The sequence below is a fragment of the Heptranchias perlo genome, chromosome 6 (assembly GCF_035084215.1).
Source record: "Heptranchias perlo isolate sHepPer1 chromosome 6, sHepPer1.hap1, whole genome shotgun sequence".
NCBI classification, from domain to species: domain Eukaryota; kingdom Metazoa; phylum Chordata; class Chondrichthyes; order Hexanchiformes; family Hexanchidae; genus Heptranchias; species Heptranchias perlo.
In genome coordinates, this window is record NC_090330.1 from 86,432,402 (window position 1) to 86,451,630 (window position 19,229).

Consider the following 19,229-nt stretch of genomic DNA (forward strand, 5'->3'; position numbering starts at 1 on the left):
TATTAAGTTCTCCAACATATCTATTTGAATGTGACATGTAATTTCCCAAGGTGCTCTGAGATACTGCAGTAGATGCACTGCTCTGGGGCTGGCGTATAAACAGCATATGTTTTGCAAGTCAGAGGCTTAATGATGAGTAACAAAGAGCACAAGAAACAAATCACGGTGCGGAAAAAGAGCTGACTTAGATTTTAAATAAGTCATCTTGATAAAAGTTGATCATTTTGTGTTTCCGCAGAAGGTTCAGAACTCATATGTACTCCGAGAATGTCAGGCCACCTGCTGACTTTCAGGGTGGGATTTACGGCAGGCCTATTTAAAGCATCAATGAATCTCTTAAAGGGAGAACCTCTTAAATCGGAAGTCCAGTAATCAAAATTTGCGGATGACACCAAATTAGGGGGTATAGTTAATACTGAGGACTGCGACAAAATACAAGAAGACGTTAACAAACTTGCAGAATGGGCGTGTAAATGACAAATGAATTTCAATATAGATAAATGTAGAGTGGAGCATCTTGGTAGGAGGAATAAGGAGGACAACTATTCCTTGGAAAATAAGAGTCTCAATGGGATAGAAGCACAAAGGGATCCAGGATTACAGATACACAAATCATTAAAAGTAGTAACACAGTTTAACAAAGCCATAAAAAGGTACAAACAAAGCACTGGGTTTCAGTTCTAGAGGAATAGAATTGAAAAGCAGAGAAGTTATCTTAAACTTATATAGAACCTTGGTTAGATCACACTTGGAGTACTGTGCACAGTTCTGGACTCCATATTACAAGAGTGATTTAGAAGCATTGGGGAAAGTGCAAAAAAGATTTAGAAGGATGACACCAGAACTGAAAGGTTACAACTATCAGGAAAGACTGAACAGGTTGGGGCTCTTTTCTCTGGAAAAAAGAAGACCAAGAGGTGACCTGATAGGACTTTAAAATTATGAAAGGGTTTGATAGGGTAGACGTAGAGAAGACGTTTCCACTTGTGGGGGAGTCCAAAACTAGGGACCATAAATATAATATAGGAACATAGGAACAGGAGTAGGCCATTCAGCCCCTCGTGATTGCTCCGCCATTTGATAAGATCATGGTTGATCTGTGATCTAGCTCCATATACCTGCCTTTGGCCCATATCCCTTAATACTTTTGGTTGCCAAAAAGCTATCTATCTCAGATTTAAATTTAGCAATTGAGCTAGTATCAATTGCCGTTTGCGGAAGAGAGTTCCAAACTTCTACCACCCTTTGCGTGCAGAAATGTTTTCTAATCTCGCTCCTGAAAGGTCTGGCTCTAATTTTTAGACTGTGCCCCCTAGTCCTAGAATCCCTAACCAGCGGAAATAGTTTCTCTCTATCTACCCTATCTGTTCCCCTTAATATCTTATAAACTTTGATCAGATCACCCCTTAACCTTCGAAACTCCAGAGAATACAACCCCAATTTGTGTAATCTCTCCTCGTAACTTAACCCTTGAAGTCCGGGTATCATTCTAGTAAACCTACGCTGCACTCCCTCCAAGGCCAATATGTCCTTCTTGTGCGGTGCCCAGAACTGCTCACAGTACTCCAGGTGCGGTCTAACCAGGGTTTTGGATAGCTGCAGCATAACTTCTGCCCCCTTGTACTCCAGTCCTCCAGATATAAAGGCTAGCATTCCATTAGCCTTATTGATTATTTTTTGCACCTGTTCATGACACTTCAATGATCTATGTACCTGAACCACTAAGTCCCTTTGGACATCCACTGTTTTTAACTTTTTACCATTTAGAAAGTACCCTGTTCTATCCTTTTTTGATCCAAAGTGGATGACCTCACATTTGTCTACATTGAATTCCATTTGCCACAGTTTTGCCCATTCACCTAATCTATCAATATCCCTTTGTAATTTAATATTTTCATCAACACTGTTTACAATGCCACCAATCTTTGTGTCATCGGCAAACTTAGATATGAGACTTTCCATGCCTTCATCTAAGTCGTTAATAAATATTGTGAATAATTGAGGCCCCAAGGCAGATCCCTGCAGGACTCCACTAGTCACATCCTGCCAATGTGAGTGCCTACCCATTATCCCTACTCTCTGTCGCCTTTCGCTCAGCCAATTTCCTAACCAAGTCCATTCCATGGGCTTCTATCTTAGCTAACAGTCTCTTATGTGGGACCTTATCAAATGCCTTCTGGAAGTCCACATAAATAACATCCATTGACATTCCCCTGTCCACTACTTTAGTCACCTCTTCAAAAAATTCAATCAGGTTTGTCAGGCATGACCTACCTTTCACAAATCCATGCATATAGTCACTAATAAATCCAACAAGGAATTCAGGAGAAATTTCTTTACTCAAGAGAGTGGTGAGAATATGGAACTCACTATCACATGGAGTGGAAAAGGCGAATAACATAGATGCATTTAAGGGGAAGCTAGATAAATACATGAGGGAGAAAGGAATAGTAGGATATGTTGATTGGGTTAGATGAAGCATAAACACCAGTATAGATCTGTTGGGCCGAATGGCCTGTTTCTGTGCTGTAAAATTCTATGTAAAGTTCTCTGACGCCTCCCTGGAAGGATTAGTGAAAGAGGTCAGGACAAGGAGGGACATTTCCTTTACCAGAAATGGAAAGAAGATTCTATAGACCTGGAAGCCTGGAGAGAAATGGCTGAGCTAGTGAGTTTCAGGAGCATTACCTCCAGGACCTGGATTCGATGCAGGAAACGCTTCGATAACCTGACAACAGCAGCAAGGGCGAGTAAGGTCTTCATTTCTCCTTCTCTCTGCTTAACACTAGACAAGAGTCCTTTCCCCCCTCCCCAGCACTCTTAACATTTCCCTCCCCTGCCTCACATTCTTCACCACCAATCACTGGGGCACACTATACTACCTCTTATTCTCATTCTCGACACGCACTCGCTACTTTCTTACTGCCTTCACAGCAGCCACTAACAGCATGGGTCTCACATGGTAGCAATTGCAGAACAAGGAACTCCTCTCATGACCTTCCTCACTTCACATTCCACATTCCCCTCCTGCTTGCATCTTGCTTCCTCTCCATCTTTCAGCTTATGCACTATATACAGACATGTGCATTTTCCTTTTCAATAGCCACTCTAGCTTTAGCCCTCTCTTTCTGCAGGAGAAAACAGCCTTAAAAACAAAGAAGAAGAGTAAGATTATGGGAGGAATACCCAGCATCATGGCCCTCACTTAGGTGGAGTAGGAAGCTCTGGAAATCAATGGCCCTTCAAGAGCGATGAGAATTTAAGATTACATGGCTGTTTGCTTATTTCAGCAGGATATCTGCCTATTTCTTATACCCCTTCACGTACCTCAAGAAATCACACATTCAGCCTGCTTGACAAATTCAAGCTGCATTGTGAAAGCTGTCTTTTGCGACTGTCAAGCCGTCAGTGCCATGCTAACTTGAGTCTCTTTCCTCTAGGTCCTTCTCAGCAGCAAGACCCCGCAGAAGACACTTCAGAGGAGGAAAATCCTCCTGAGGTTGCAGTGTCACACGCTCCAACTCTCCCAAGCACCAGCACAGAGATTGGCACCCCGGGTAGGTTAAACAGTGAGTTAGAGGGGCCTACATTGGCCTTTATTGCAAGGTGGTTGGAGCACAAGAGTAAGTAAGTCTTACTACAATTGTACAGGGTTTTGGTGGGACCTCACCTGGAGTACTGTGTACAGTTTTAGTCTCCTTATCTAAAGAAAGATATACTTGATTTAGAGGTGGTGCAACAAAGGTTCTCTAGATTATTTGCTGGGATGAGAGGGATGTCCTATGAGGAGAAGTTGAGTAGAATGGGCCTACACTCTCTCTAGAGTTTAGAAGAATGAGAGGTGATCTCGTTGAAACATATAAGATTTTGAGGGGGCTTGACAGGGTAGGGACTGAGAGGCTGTATCGCCTGGCTGGAAAGTCTAGAACTAGAGGGCAAAGTCACAGGATAAGGGGTCGGTCATTTAAGACTGAGATAAGGAGGCATTTCTTCACTCAGAGGGTTGTGAATCTTTGGAATTCTCTACCCCAGAGGGCTGTGGATGCTGAGTCATTGAGTATATTCAAGGCTGAGATAGATAAATTTTTGGATTCTAGGGGAATCAAGGGGATATGGGGAACGGGCAGGAAAGTGGAGTTGAGGTTGAAGATCAGCCATGATCTGATTGAATGGTGGAGCAGGCTCGAGGGGCCGTATGCCCTTCTCCTGCTCCTATTTCATATGTTCTTATGTTATGTACACTTGGTGAACAACTAGCACAAGCGAGCAGGATCAGGTACTGGTGGCAGGGACAGCCCAGGAGAAGGCTCGCTGGAGGGCAAGGTCATCTCCAAGCACAGCTTCAGGAGCCCAGAAGACCCCTTGAATCACAAGAGCAATTTACGAGGAACTGGAAGGCCTATCAAGGAGTTTCTGCACCACGGCTAAAAGTATGTGTAGCCTCCCAGGATCAGCACTTTGCAATCTACCTTGGAGCATGTGGCCGCCTTCAGGGATGCTGCAGCTGGGCCCTCACACCATGAGTGTGTGTCAACTGCCTTTGCAGCTGTATGGAAGCTCAGATGCTGTCATCCAGACTCTTGGACTCTAATGTATCTTCCACCTTTGAGACACTGGTGGACCACATGGACTGGGGCTTTCAAGGCATCACTCATGTCCTGCAGTCCAGTGGGAGTGATGAGCCGCAGTCCAGTGGGAGTGGCAGTGGCAGTGGTGCAACGGGAGTGGCATGTGTTGCACTGTCAGCATGCCTGCTCCCTCAACCAATATCGACTATGGTACCAGAAAGCCAGTTGGACCAGACTGCCATGGCAGCAGCCAAAGTGCAGCAGCGTGCTGCCAAACCCTTTCACATAAACTCTCAGAAGTCATTAGCCACGAGCTTCTCAAGGGTCCCAACATAATCAGCAGCAACTTTCCACCAACTTTGCTGAAGCGACTAGAGGAGCACCTGGTAGAGCTAGCCAAGCCAAATCTTCTTTTAAGAAAAGCACTATGGGCTGACAGTTGGATGAGAAATGAATTCAAGGCAATTATCATGTTCGCATTAAATTAATCACCTTTTCACAATTGGTACATTGGTCTGCGGTGTCTTTTATAGCAGCTTACGTGTCAGCATTGTCAGTGTGTCATTCATATGAAAGTTGGCTTAATGGTTACAATGTACTTTAATACAGGATTAAGAGAGTGGTGAAGGATGTAATAAGGAATCTTAATGCAGAAGGGGGTTTGTGTAACATTACATGGGAGGGTAATGAGCAGGTCACCGGAAGCGATGTGCTATTAACTCATCCCTGTTAACTCTGGCTGCAAGGCATTGTAGGAACATAGGAATATAGGAACAGGAGTAGGCCATTCAGCCCCTCGAGCCTGCTCCGCCATTTGATAAGATTATGGCTGATCTGTGATCTAACTCCATATACCTGCCTTTGGCCCATATCCCTTAATACCTTTGGTTGCCAAAAAGCTATCTATCTCAGATTTAAATTTAGCAATTGAGCTAGCATCTGAAGAGTTTTCCAAACTTCTACCACCCTTTGTGTGTAGAAATGTGAATGCCCTCCTTCTTCTGCTTCTGCTGCTCCACACCTTCACCCAAATCGTCCACGTCAGATGATGACTACTGCTGTCGCTCTGCTTCCTCCAATTCAGTCCTCTCTGGATTGCCAAATTGTGCAAGATGCAACACACTGCAATAATGTGGGAGATTCTCTCTGGGGTGGATATATTGTAGGGAGGCTCCAAATCTATCTCGGCAGTTAAATCTTTGTTTCAAGAGTCCTATAGTGTGTTCAATGATCATCCTGGTGGTCCCATAGCTCTAGTTGTTCCTCAGCTTTTCAGGTGCTTTGGGGTAGTGGGGTGGAGGGGGTAGGTGGTGAGAGAGTGTCATCATCCATGTTTGGAGGGGGTAACCCTTGTCCCCAAGCGACCATCCTCTATCGTTCCTGGAAAGGAGAAATAGTGGGGAATAAAGGCCTTGGGCACGATTTTAATAAGACGGCAGGATGGCAGCGGGGGGATCAATGGGTGCACAGCAAACGCGAATAGTAAAAACTTACCATTCCCCAAGCGATTGCTAATTAATTGGTGGGCATTAATCTTGTTTCCGGGTTTGTCATCTGAAAGCTGCGCAGCGGGCGGACTGCGCACCCACATGACAGGCTGTCAGCTGCAATGTCTGGATTTAAAGGGTCATTGCTCCAATGGACTTTGCTGAAGCAAAGAGCAAGAAGACACAATGGAGCAGCATAGGGACAAGGCTGCTCCAAGGTCCAGCGATGCCTCAGTTGAGGTGCTGCTGGCCGGGGTGAGGAGCAGGAGGGAATTATTTTACCCGGCCGACAGGAGGAAGTGCCCTACCTCTGCCACCAAGAAGGCCTGGCTTGAGGTGGCAGAGGAGATCACGAGCAGGAGCAACATATTCTTGGGTCCACTGCAGGAAGCGTTTCAATAACCTTACTAGGTTGAAGTCAATTGAAGTCAATGGGAATCAGGGGGAAAAATCTCCAGTGGCTGGAGTCATACTTAGCACAAAGGAAGGTGGTAGTGGTTGTTGGAGGCCAATCATCTCAGCCCCAGGACATTGCTGCAGGAGTTCCTCAGGGCAATGTCCGAGGCCCAACCATCTTCAGCTGCTTCATCAATGACCTTCCCTCCATCATGAGGGCAGAAATGGGGATGTTCGCTGATGATTGCAGTGTTCAGTTCCATTCACAACACATCAGATAATGAAGCAGTCCGTGCCCGCATGCAGCAAGACCTGGACAACATCCAGGCTTGGGCTCATAATTGGTAAGTAACATTTGCGCCAGACAAGTGCCAGGCAATGACCATCTCCAACAAGAAAGAGTCTAACCACCTCCCCTTGACATTCAACAGCATTACCATCGCCAAATCCCCCACCATCAACATCCTGGGGGTCAGCATTGACCAGAAACTTAACTGAACCAGCCACATAAATACTGTGGCTACAAGAGCAAGTCAGAGGCTGGGTATTCTGTGGCGAGTGACTCACCTCCTGACTCCCCAAAGCCTTTCCACCATCTAAAAGGCACAAGTCAGGAGTGTGATGGAATACTCTCCACTTGCCTGGATGAGTGCAGCTCCAACAACACTCAAGAAGCTCGACACCATGCAGGACAAAGCAGCCCGCTTGATTGACACCCCATCCACCACCCTAAACATTTACTCCCTTCACCACTGGTGCGCAGTGGTTGCAGTATATACCATCCACAGGATGCACTGCAGCAACTCGCCAAGGCTTCTTCAACAGCACCTCCCAAACCCGTGACCTCTACCACCTAGAAGGACAAGGGCAGCAGGCACATGGGAACAACACCACCTGCACGTTCCCCTCAAAGTCACACATCATCCCGATTTGGAAATATATCGCCGTTCCTTCATCGTCGCTGGGTCAAAATCCTGGCATTCCCTTCCTAACAGCACTGTGGGAGAACCTTCACCACACGGACTGCAGCGGTTCAAGAAGGCGACTCACCACCACTTTCTCAAGGGATGGGCAATAAATGCTGGCCTTGCCAGCGACGCCCACATCCATAAACGAATAAAAAAAGTCAGCAAAAGTGAGTACTCTTACTGATTCTCGTGCATTCTGTGTCACACATCGCCCCCCACCCCAACTCATGCTGTACTGCCAAGACTACTCTATCACATCACTCCTCACACCAACTTAAGGCTCATCCTGAACTTACCTGCCTTTCCTGAGCACTTCCTCACCTCCCCATTTGTCTCCCCACCACTACCACTCACCCCAATCCTGATCCAAAGTATGTCTCTGTCTGATACTCACCCTCTGATACATCTCTTTCATGCTCAGCCTCACCCAAACCAATGCATTCATCGGCTGGCCACTTCACCATCACTCACTCACACATCTGTACTTTCGGAAAAGAGAGCGCAAAATGCACACAAGAGGGCGAGGACTGGAGGGGGGCCTCCACAAGTAGTAATCCTCACAGAGGCGGAGAAGTAGGCTCCGGAGATCAGCTGCACCCTCGAGTGCCTGTCTGTCGGGGATGCCGAGACTGGCACCCCACAAACGTCTGGTGACACAACTTTAACATTCCTCACACACAACATGAATTGATGTTAACAATGCTTGGCATGTTGAACACCTCAGTATGCTCATAGCAACGTGACACATCTGTGATCATGCCTTCTGTTTACATACAGGCCCTTCAACGATGTCAGTGGCGGGAGATTCCTCAGAGGAGGTCCCAGCCTCTGAGGGCGCACCGTCACATCTTAGCGAGCCATCCACCAGCGCAGATACTCACACCTCGGTGGGTCCTAGTAGTCAGTTAGTTGGGTTGGCACCTGGTGAATCACCACACACAAGTGAGCACGAGCAGACACTGGTGGCAGGGGCAGCTGTGGAGTCTGCGTTGGTGGGCGCTGTTCTGTCCAGGATCTGCTCAGCTGGACGCAGATGCTGAACCCCGGGGGCCATCCTTTTAATGAGAGTGATCGAGGGACAGCAGCACATTTGCGAGGTACTGGAACAGGTGCCACGCACACAGTCCACAAAAGCGCAGAGAATGGAAGGGTCCAACTCCTGCATTCGTGGAATGATGGCACAGGTACATGAGGGAATCTGTGAGATAGTGTCACGGGGACATGAGGAACCATCTGAGATAGTGTCGCACGTAATTGCGGAAATGTCTGAGATAGTGTCGCAAGTAAGTGCGGGAATGTCTGCGATGGAGAGAAGGCTAGTCTCTATTGAGCTTCAAGCACGGATCACAAATGAGTCCATTCAGGCCCTGACAATGGTCGGTCGGACTCACGATGAACATTCTGCCGACTTAAACAGGCAGACTGAAACTTTACAACTAGGCTTACAAGGCATCATACATGTCCTCCAAACTGTTCTCCAGCGGGGTGGTAGGGGTGATGTGGGCCTGGTCCAGGAGAGGGATGATGGCGAAAGGGGACATGGAAGTGGGGACGCCACTCAAAGCATTCTCACCTCTCACCCGTTGCCCCCCTCTCAACCAGTACCCGGACTGCTGCTTCCTCTCCAGGTGGCCGAGCCTGCCCCTGCACAGGTGCAGGTGGAGCAGTCTTTGGCGGGGCCCTTATGGGCTCCAAAACCTAGAAGGCATAGGCGGAAAGCATCTAAGCATCCTGGACATGGACATGAGCAACCTGCCACTACCTCTGCTGCAGCCACAGGGGATGCATCACGTAGAAGTAGTAGGAAGAGAAAGACTAAGGATTTGTGATCACGAAGGGTATGCACATGGGTGTCTGACACACTGTCATGTTTTTTATTTGTATTTGTTTTTTGTTAAAGTCACATTAAATGTTATCATTCTCACCACTACTGCCATGTCTTGCCCATTCTTGACTGCCTTTTGTAATTGCGCCCTTTCATGTGCTTCATCGTGAAAGGCGAGACTTGATGCCACCCACTGGGTGACATTACAGTGGGTTTATGTGTAGTTGCAGGACTGTTTTGAGCAGGGGTGGGGGGTTGGCTGGTGTTGCCGCTGCTCTTTCCAGGCAGTGTGAGGACTGGACTATTACCACTTTGTGATCTTATGAGAACCGTTTACATATGAGTGACTCCCTGGCCTCACGAGCAGGGAGTTCCTCCTCCTCCTCCTGCTGCTGCTCCTCCTCAATGTTCATTGCAGATATGGATGCTGGATGAGGGCATGGGGCCTCATCAACCAGTACCCCTCTCTGTTGCGCCATGTTGTGCAGGATACAACACACTACTATAATACTACTATACGACCACTCTTGCTGGTGGGTATTGAAGTGCTTCCCCAGAACAATCGAGGCACCAAAATTGCATCTTCAGCAGTCCTATTGCAGGTTCAATTACAGACCTGGTGGCAATGTGGCTGTCATTGTATCGATGCTGTTGCTCGCTGATGGGGTTCCTCAGAGGTGTTATCAGCCACGTGTGCATGGGGTATACCTTGTCCTTGAGGAGCTAGCCTTTAAGGCTTTTTGGTGCGTGGAAGAGGGCCGGGATGTTGGATTCCCTCAGAATGAACGAATCATTTTGCGGTGGTCACAAATGAGCTGAGCATTGATGGATTGATGCCTCCTTCTGTTGTTGAACAGTCCTGGCTCATGTGGAGGTGCTCGGATTGCTATATGCATGCAATCGATTGCACCCTGTACACGTGGGAAGCCAACAACAGAGTGGAATCCCATTGCCCTCTCTGTCTGGCTGAGGTCGTCCATGGGGAAGTTGACGTATTGCAAGGCCCTGCGAAACAAACCATTGGTGACCTGCCTTATGCACTTGTGTGCAGACGACTAAGAGACCCCGGCGATGTCCCCGGTGGCACCCTGGAATGATCCGGAGGCGAAGAAGTTGAGGGCAGTGGTAACTTTAACAGTGACAGGAAATGAGAAGCCACGAGGCCCTGCCGGGAGCAGCTCGGCACGAAGGAGGCTGCAGATGTCTGCGACCGCCTGGCGACTCACTCTCAGCCTCCGTATGCACTGCTCTTCAGAGAGGTCCAGGAAGCTGAGCCTCAGTCTGTAGACCCTCTGACAAGGGTAGTGCCTCCTACAACATCACTCCCTCTGTTGTTCCCCTCTGTGCTCTTGTGCAGTTGCCTGTGGCACAGCACTATGTCGTGGAGCTACAAGTGGCGGAAGTGCACGCCGTGCCTGGCGAGGATGGTGAAGTTCCTCATCCTCAGATGTACTGGTGAATGCAGCCACGGCGCCCCCCATCCTGATGGCGTCAGTTTAAGGGGTTCTGAAGAATTGGTAAATATGTGTAAACAGAACAATTCTGAGTGGAAAACAAGAATTTTCAGTCTAAACACAAAGATCTCCCAGCCAAAAGTTTGTCTGAGAGAACTGAGTGCCCTGCATAACTGACCTTTTATCCCCATCTGTCAAACGGGGATTTAAATGTCCAAATGGCCTCCGGCTGCAGCCCACCGACTTTCCCATGCCATGTTTCACACGGCATGGGAAACACATTGAGGCAGCGTTGAAATCGCTTGCCTTCATAGTTAGATGCATTTATGGATTTTTTTAACTACTTTAACTATTTGAATTGCTGCTTTAAATATCGTCCCGTCGGCTTTAATTGTCGGTGGGACTCCCGGGTTCAGGAACGGCGGCGGGCCCAGATGGCTCTGGGTCGTGCGCGTTCTTCACACTGTTGGAGCCAGGATTTCCGCCCGCTCCTCAAAACACGATTTTATTTGCCCTCCCGCCATCAACATACCCGCAGATTTCTTGTAACAGCTGCCTGAAAACCTGCTACAGACTTGCATGATCCTGTTGTTACAATCAAAGACCTGCTACAAATTAATGTCGTGAAATCCCTCCTATTGACAAAAGTTCCTGGCTGGTCTTCTAGTGCCTTGATGGCTACATGACTGCAGCCTATAAATCTCCTGCACACAAGGGTAACCAGCCGCTGCTGAAAATCCCAGAGCTCTATCGTTTTAATCGTTATACGTCCATTGGGAAGCTAATGTATTGGCTGGCCCTGGTGATCTGTTTGATGCACTTGTGCACTGCAAACTGGCAGATGCGCATGATGTCCCCTGGAGCATTCTGAAACGAGGCAAAGAAGTTAACGGCGGTGGTGACTTTCACAGCCACTGGCAAAGCATGGCGATCTGGTCTTGTTGCAAGAGGCTGTAGAGATCAGCAACAGCCTGCTTGGAGAAACGCAGCCTCCTCATGCACTGCTCCACAGACAGACACAGGAAATTCACTCTTGGCCTACAGGCCCTGTGAGCTGGGTAAGACCTTCTAAGAACAGCACTCTTCACCTTCTGTCTTCTAACAAGCCCACTGCTGCTCCGCCTGGTTGTTCAGCTTGCACTGCTGTTGCTGTTGTTGCTTCTCTTCCATCATCCAAATCAAAGAAGCAAGAATGACACTCATCATACGCACTCAGTGCTTATTCATGGTGAGTAAGGCAAAAAATCAGAAACAAGCTATCACCAAGATCAAATATCCACTGGAAATCCAAAAAGTACAACAGCACACCATGTCTATGATATGAGTGTCTTCAGCTGAGTGCCCCTTTAAATACGGCTTCTAATTGTCCTCTGAAACCAATCCTGCTTTTACTCAATGGGTTTAGCACTCGGGGGGACTTCCACTCTTTTGTGCTAATATTGCATCGAAGGCCTAATGACATCATAGCATTCCAATCAGCATGTGTTCATGAGACGCCCGTCTAAATGGTAGCTGGCGAGAATCAAGCGGATCAGTACTCCCAGATTATTTTAAAAGCGCAAGAAAAGTGGAATTCTGCCTGGCATGTACGTTTATACTGACACCATATGCAGGGCCTAAGAAATAGCCACTTATTTATTCTCTACGTCCAGGGACTTTTGGGCATCAAAAGGCCTCGGGTTACTTGATGTCTCAAATAGCATGTTACATTTTTCTTCATTTTTAATAAATTTGTTCCAGACACTCTGGTGAAATGGGCAGATATATGGCAGATGAAATTTAACGCAGAGAAGTACGAAGTGATACATTTTGGTAGGAAGACTGAGGAGAAGCAATATAAACTAAATGGCACAATTTTATAGGGAGTGCGGGAACAGAGACCTGGGGATGCATGTACACAAATCTTTGAAGGCAGCAGAACAAGTTGAGAAGGCTGTTAAAAAAAAGCATATGGGATCCTGGGCTTTATTAATAAAGGCATAGAGTACAAAATCAAGGAAATTATGCTTAACCTTTATAAAACACTGGTTAGGCATCAGCTGCAGTATTGTGATCAATTCTTTAGGAAGGATGTCAAGGCCTTAGAGAGGGTGCAGAAGAGATTTACTAGAATGGTGCCAGGGATTAACGACTTCAGTTATGTGGACACAATGGAGAAGCTGGGGTTGTTCTCCTTAGAACAGAGAAGGTTAAGGGGAGATTTGATATAGGCGTTCAAAATCCTGAATGGTTTTGATAAAGTAAATAAGGAGGGATTGTTTCCAGTGGCAGAAAGGTCGGTAACCAGAGGGCACAGATTTAAGGTGATCGACAAAAACAGCCAGAGGCGACATGAAGAAACATTTTTTATGCAGCGAGTTGTAATCATCTGGAATGCACTGCCTGAAAAGATTGGTGGAAGCAGATTCAATAGTAGCTTTCAAAAGAGGATTGGATAAATACTTGAAGGGAAAACATTTACAGGGCTATGAGAGAGAGCAGGGGAATGGGACTAATTGGATAGCTCTTTCAAAGAGCTGGCACAGGCACGATGGGCCGAGTGGCCTCCTCCTGTGCTGTACCTACTCTGATACAATAAAGCACACCTAAGTGTTATTTAAATCTTTGTTCATCCTGTATAAAATAAACGGTATATAATTTCCTGTTAACTAACTGCTGTTAAAAAATCTTTCAATACAAGTACCAGTCATGTTATGGCACGCTGTAACCCTCTTGTGTGAACATTGACTTCAATAACTTCAGACTTTAGCTACATCCTCATTTTTAAACCTGTTTTACTTCCACACCTGACCCCCAGGTTTTCCATCTCATTTTCTCACATTTCCCCAAGCTACCTTCTTTCTTGTCTATTTACACACCATTTCTCTCTTTAAGAGGCTGGAGTACAAGAGTAAGAAGTCTTGCTACAATTGTACAGGGCTTTGGTGAGACCACACCTGGAGTGCTGTGTACAGTTTTGATCACCTAAGGAAGGATATACTTGCCTTTGAGGCGATGCAACGAAGGTTCACTAGATTGATTCTTGGGATAAGAGGGTTGTCTTATGAGGAGAGATTGAGTAAAATGCGCCTATATTTTCTGGAGTTTCGAAGAATGAAAGGTGATCTCATTGAAATGTATAAAATTCTTAGAAGGCTTGACAGGGTAAATAATGAGAGGCTGGAGGATCTAGAACTAAGGGGCATAGTTTCAGGATAAGGGGTCAGCCACTTAGGACTGAGATAAGGAGGAATTTCTTCACTCAGAGGGTTGTGAATCTTTGGAATTCTCTACCCCAGAGGGCTGTGGATGCTGAGTCGTTGAGTATATTCAAGGCTGAAATCGATAGATTTTTGGACTCCAAAGGAATCAAGGGATGTGGGGATCAGGCAGGAAAGCGGAGTTGAAGTCGAAGGTCGGCCATGATCTTATTGAATGGTGGAGCAGGCTTGAGGGGCTGTATGGCCGACTCCTGGTCCTATTTCTTATGTTCATAATATCTTAAGGTTTCGGTTCATAACTTGACTGAAGTTACATCATTCTACTCATAATTACTCACTAGGTTTGCCTGTTTTAAAAAATATATATATATGTTACCCCACCTCCTCGCCCATCCACCTCTTATTTTTCTGTTTTTAAGAAAGGTCTCCACCAAAAACGTTAACTTGTCTGTTCTCTCCACAGATGCTGTGTATTTCTAGCATTTTCTGTTTTTGTTTCAGTTTTCCAGTATTTGCAGTAGTTTAGCTTTTTTGTTACCAACTATATAATGTCATCCACTTTCAGATCCAACACCACTGCTAGGCCTAGAACTCTTTCTTCTACACAACACTTACTCCGTGCTGAGCAAGCCTGTCAGAGAGAAAAATGTTACTTTTTAAAAATAAAAACACTATACTGCAAATTGTTAAAGATAATAGATCAAGTTAAATCAAGGCAGAAATTGAATTTCACCATAACTGCTCGATTAAGTTATTGACTTAAGGTACTGGCAATCATCTGTGGTTGTTTTCATAGCCCAGGAGCTTCATAGTTAACTGCAATGCCAATAAAAATGTTATCTGCTGCCCAATATGTAGGAAGATTTTGTAGCAAAATCAAAAACATATTCTTTATACTCACATTTAAGATTTTGCTATTAATAGTGAACAGAAGAAATCTTCCACTCATACGAGTCCTCTATCTTAGCCACAGCCACATGGTTGCACAGATTAAGTCAACCTGCAAGGCCTTGATGCAATTCATCATTTGTCCTTCCTCTCAGACAGGGATAAATGTGTCAGCAACATGAGAGGGCTACCAATGCAGAGAGAAAAAGATACAAAATGGAATGGCGAAAAATGGCAGTTAATTGCAATTGTGTAATGCAATGAAGTAGTAACTAAATTTAATTAACCTTCCTCTGAGACAGAGAAGGACAAAAACAGCAAAGTCATGGGAACACCATCGCCACAAAGTTTCCCTCCAAGTCACACGTCATTCTGACTTGGATACATATCTCCATTCCTTCATCGTCACTGGTGGGGGCATCATCACCACAAGGACTGCAATGGTTCATGGAGAAGATCTACCACTACCTTCGCAGGACAACTATGGATGGGCATTAAATGTAGCCTTGCCAACATCACCCACATCCTGAGAACAAATTGAAAAAAAAGTGTTCTATTTATTATGGGAATTTAGTTTAAAATGTGCTCAGAAATAAAGTGTTACCCATTTCACATTGAACTGCTCCATTACTGCTATTGTTAATGGGCTACAAAGATTCCTTAATGGCATTCATCACACAAATCTTCTGCATAGTTTTGTAATGCACCAGCACTTGCAGGACATGCTAAATATATTTGGCATGAGCAATATTGGAAAAATAATCCACTCTGCACACCAGAAAATTAAAGATGGTATCAACTTAGCTTCCCTCTTCGCTGGTAAATCATGTTTATAGGAACAGGAGTAGGCCATTCAGCCCCCTCAGGCCTGTTCTGCCATTCAGTTCAATTATGGTATCTCAACTCCATTGGTTCCATCACCCTTAATACCCTTACATAACAAAAATCTATCAATCTCAGTTTTGAAACCTTCAATTGACCTAGCCTCAACAGCTTTTTTGGGGGGGGGGAAGAGTTCCAAATTTCCACTACCCACTGTGTGAAGAAGTGCTTCCTGACATCACCCCTGAATGGCCTAGCTCTAATTTTAAGGTTATGCCCCCTTGTTCTGGACTCTCCAACCAGAGGAAATCATTTCTCTCTATCCACCATATCAAATCCTTTAATCATCTTAAACAGCTCAATTAGTTCGCACCTTAATCTTCTATGCTCAAGGGAATACAAGCCTAGTCTATGCATTTTACCCTTTTAGCTCCAGTATCATTCTGGTGAATCTGCGCTACACCCCATCCAAGGCCAATATATCCTTCCTGATGTGTGATGCCCAGAACTGAACACAGTACTCCAGATGGGGTCTAACCAGAGCTCCATCCAGCTGTAACATAACTTCCACCCTTTTGTATTCTAGACCCCTTGAGATAAAGGCTAACATTCCATTAGCCCTTTTAATTTTTTATGTACCCGTCCACTAGCTTTTAGTGATTTCTGTACTTGGACCACTAAATCTCTCTGCTCCTCCACAGTTCCTAGCTTCTCACCATTTAGAAAATACTTAGATCTATCTTTCTTAGGTCCAAAGTGGATGACCTCACACTTCCTCACATTGAACTCCATCTGCCAAAGTTTCTCCCACTCACTTAATCTAGTAATGTCCCTTTGCAACTTTCTGCTCCCATCTACACTATTTACTGTGTCACCAAACTTAGTGTCAAGAGCAAACTTGGATATATGGCTCTCTAATCCTTCATCTAACTCATTTAAGTTTTTAAAATATGCAAATAAATTAGTTCTTCAAACTTAACTATTTGTATTATACTCCTGCCTTTAAACAGATATTGTCTTCGTTGAAAAAGTGGTTTAGAACCTACTTTTTGTTTGTTATCAACAGAAATTGAATTGAAATACATCACTGTATCACTTGTATGCGACGTCACTGTGACAGAAGTCATGAGCGGATCTTCCGACTCTTCACAAAAAAGAACAGATTTGTCAAATTCTTTTTGGTGGAAATTTTTTCCTTCCATTTGAATGTTCTTGTTTTTTTCCTTGAAAGCCGTTCTTCCATAGGCATCTCCTGTAGTTTTTTTCTGATGCCTGTTTGCCAACACTACTTGGGATTTTGGGAATATAATCAGCTACAGCTGGTGAGCTTATTCTGGCAGCAGACCTCCTATTGGCTGCTAATAAATTTATCTCTGTCACCACCTCACCTGAGGGAATGGACAGTCCTGAACCTTCGAGTGGCCTACTGGGTGTTGGCAGAAAGGTTATTGTACACATGTGTCCCATTAGTCATGGGGCTAAGTGCAGCTCTGTGTCAGGATGATAGCCTGTCACCTGATGCCTATTCTGTGCAGCCATCCAAACAGTCATCTTCCTGCACAAAACCTCTGCCGCCCATCCCCCACACCTACCACTATCAGAGAAAAGTCACGCCAATGCGGGATCTGTCAAAGTTGGCATCTGCTTGACTCTAGCAGCTTTTGACTAAATTAAACTAGTTGAATATCCATTTAGTTCAAATTGAAGTTGGGTAGGTATCAGCAAATCTGTGACATTCCACTCTGGTGTTTAATTCTCAAGGTGACTATTAAAATGAAATGAAATGAATAAATTGGTCAAAAAAAACCCCAAGAATATGCAGGGTTAATTCTTCCTGACCCCACAATTGTAAAAATCTGGCATTTTTGCCGTGTGGAAATAGGTAATATTATTTCATCCAGGGAGAGAAAATAGAATATAAATAACATATAATGGACTAGCAGTATTTGGACATACCCAGATTGTCCAACCCAAATATTGTCTACAGGAAGAAATAAATGTTCACAAATATCTCCCACATCCAGAATGGTAAAAATTACATCTTAGGTAATGTGGTGACAGAAATGCCAAACAAAAATATTTAAATGGTGGAATTTAGACGAGTCTTGCTACACATAGATCCACAATCTTCATAGCACAGCAGGATTTTAGGAGTAATTACTGAATTATTGGTAACACTAGACCTGATAAGCATCATTCATTTAGAGTGTTACATTTTTGGGTTACTTTGCACCATTTTCTCATTCAAAGGCCTGACAATAGTTTTCATAAACAGATCACCTGTCTTACAATCTTTATATTTTTGCTTTCTGTCCCTGCAGAGTGCTGCACTCCCACAGAAAATATTTTACACAGACCAGCAATTTGACTGGTTAAAATCACTAATCAAATCTGTTTACAAAATTGGGTAGAGTTATAAAATACATTGAATTAGATTAATACTACAGTACAAGACGACTATGGTATACAGTAGTTTATCAGAGCTCTCACCAGTTCTTCTCCAGCAGTTAGAATAAGCTTCTTAGAATAATACAAAGTGCTGAGGACTTGCACGGTGAATGTTAACAGTCCAATCTTCTCATGCAGAATGTTTGCTAAAACTGCATTGTCTAGGTTGGGAGTTTCATGCAGAATACATAAGCAAAACCCTCAGCAGAGCTCTTTACTTTAAACAGCAGAATCTAGTAAGAACTAATCTGCAGTAAGGGGACAGACTTACAACAAATGTGTCTCAATGACATTGCCTATACCAGCACAATGGTTGTATTCTAAACACTATGTCAGATTGTTTAACCAAGCAAACCTCACACAAAACCCGCAGTGAGTTAAAATACAGTAATGCAAAATTCTGTCTTATGAACTTTTTTTTATATCTCCAACTGCACACTAATATAAGTGACACAAGGTTTATGGGAACATAGTAACTGGCCATGTTCATGCACACCAGCCAGCCATGGCTAACATGAAACAACAAAAATACATTAATGTCTGACATAAAACAATGACAAAATTGAGGTGAACAATTTCTGATTCCGAATTAAATGACAAGGACTATTTTACAGAATCATATCCCATTGTGAATGATAGATAATTGACAGGTGAGAATAATGACCTGGAGAATAATTGGGTCGATTTTAACCCTACTTGCCTGGTGGAAATCGGGCATGTAGGCTTTCAAATTCAACCAGGTAACTTACCTGTCCATGTCCCACCGTCTTTAATTTTAACATGCCCGTCTTCTCAGGCGGCAAACACGCCTGTCTGTAGCTGGTGAGGTCCTTCTTTAAATATGCAGATCAGGGTCTGATGATGTAATCAGGACCTGACGGTGATTTTAATTCTGACCTGAGTGGGGAAGCCATTGCAGTTTTCCTGCCAGGTAAATTCAAGTGAGAAGAATATTGGAAGCAGAAGAGACCATTCAAGGTAAGGTTTTCACTGGACTCCTCTCCCTTTCAAACTCTGATCCCCACACTTACCTGAGCGTCGTCCAAATTTCCGCAGGCCGGCAGCTGCTTGTCAGAACGGGCGTGAAGTTGGCCAGCAGCACGTTAATGAGGCCCAGCAGTTAAATTCTCTGTGGCCGCATTCTGCTGGGAATTTAACTGAAATCAGTGGTTT

At 44.8% G+C, this 19,229-nt stretch overlaps 1 protein-coding gene across 1 annotated transcript in view; it reads right to left on the reverse strand.

The window, feature by feature from the left end:
• Positions 1–19,229, reverse strand: part of gpc6a (glypican 6a) — a 1,048,968-nt gene that overhangs the window by 837,333 nt on the left and 192,406 nt on the right. The window lies entirely within an intron of this gene.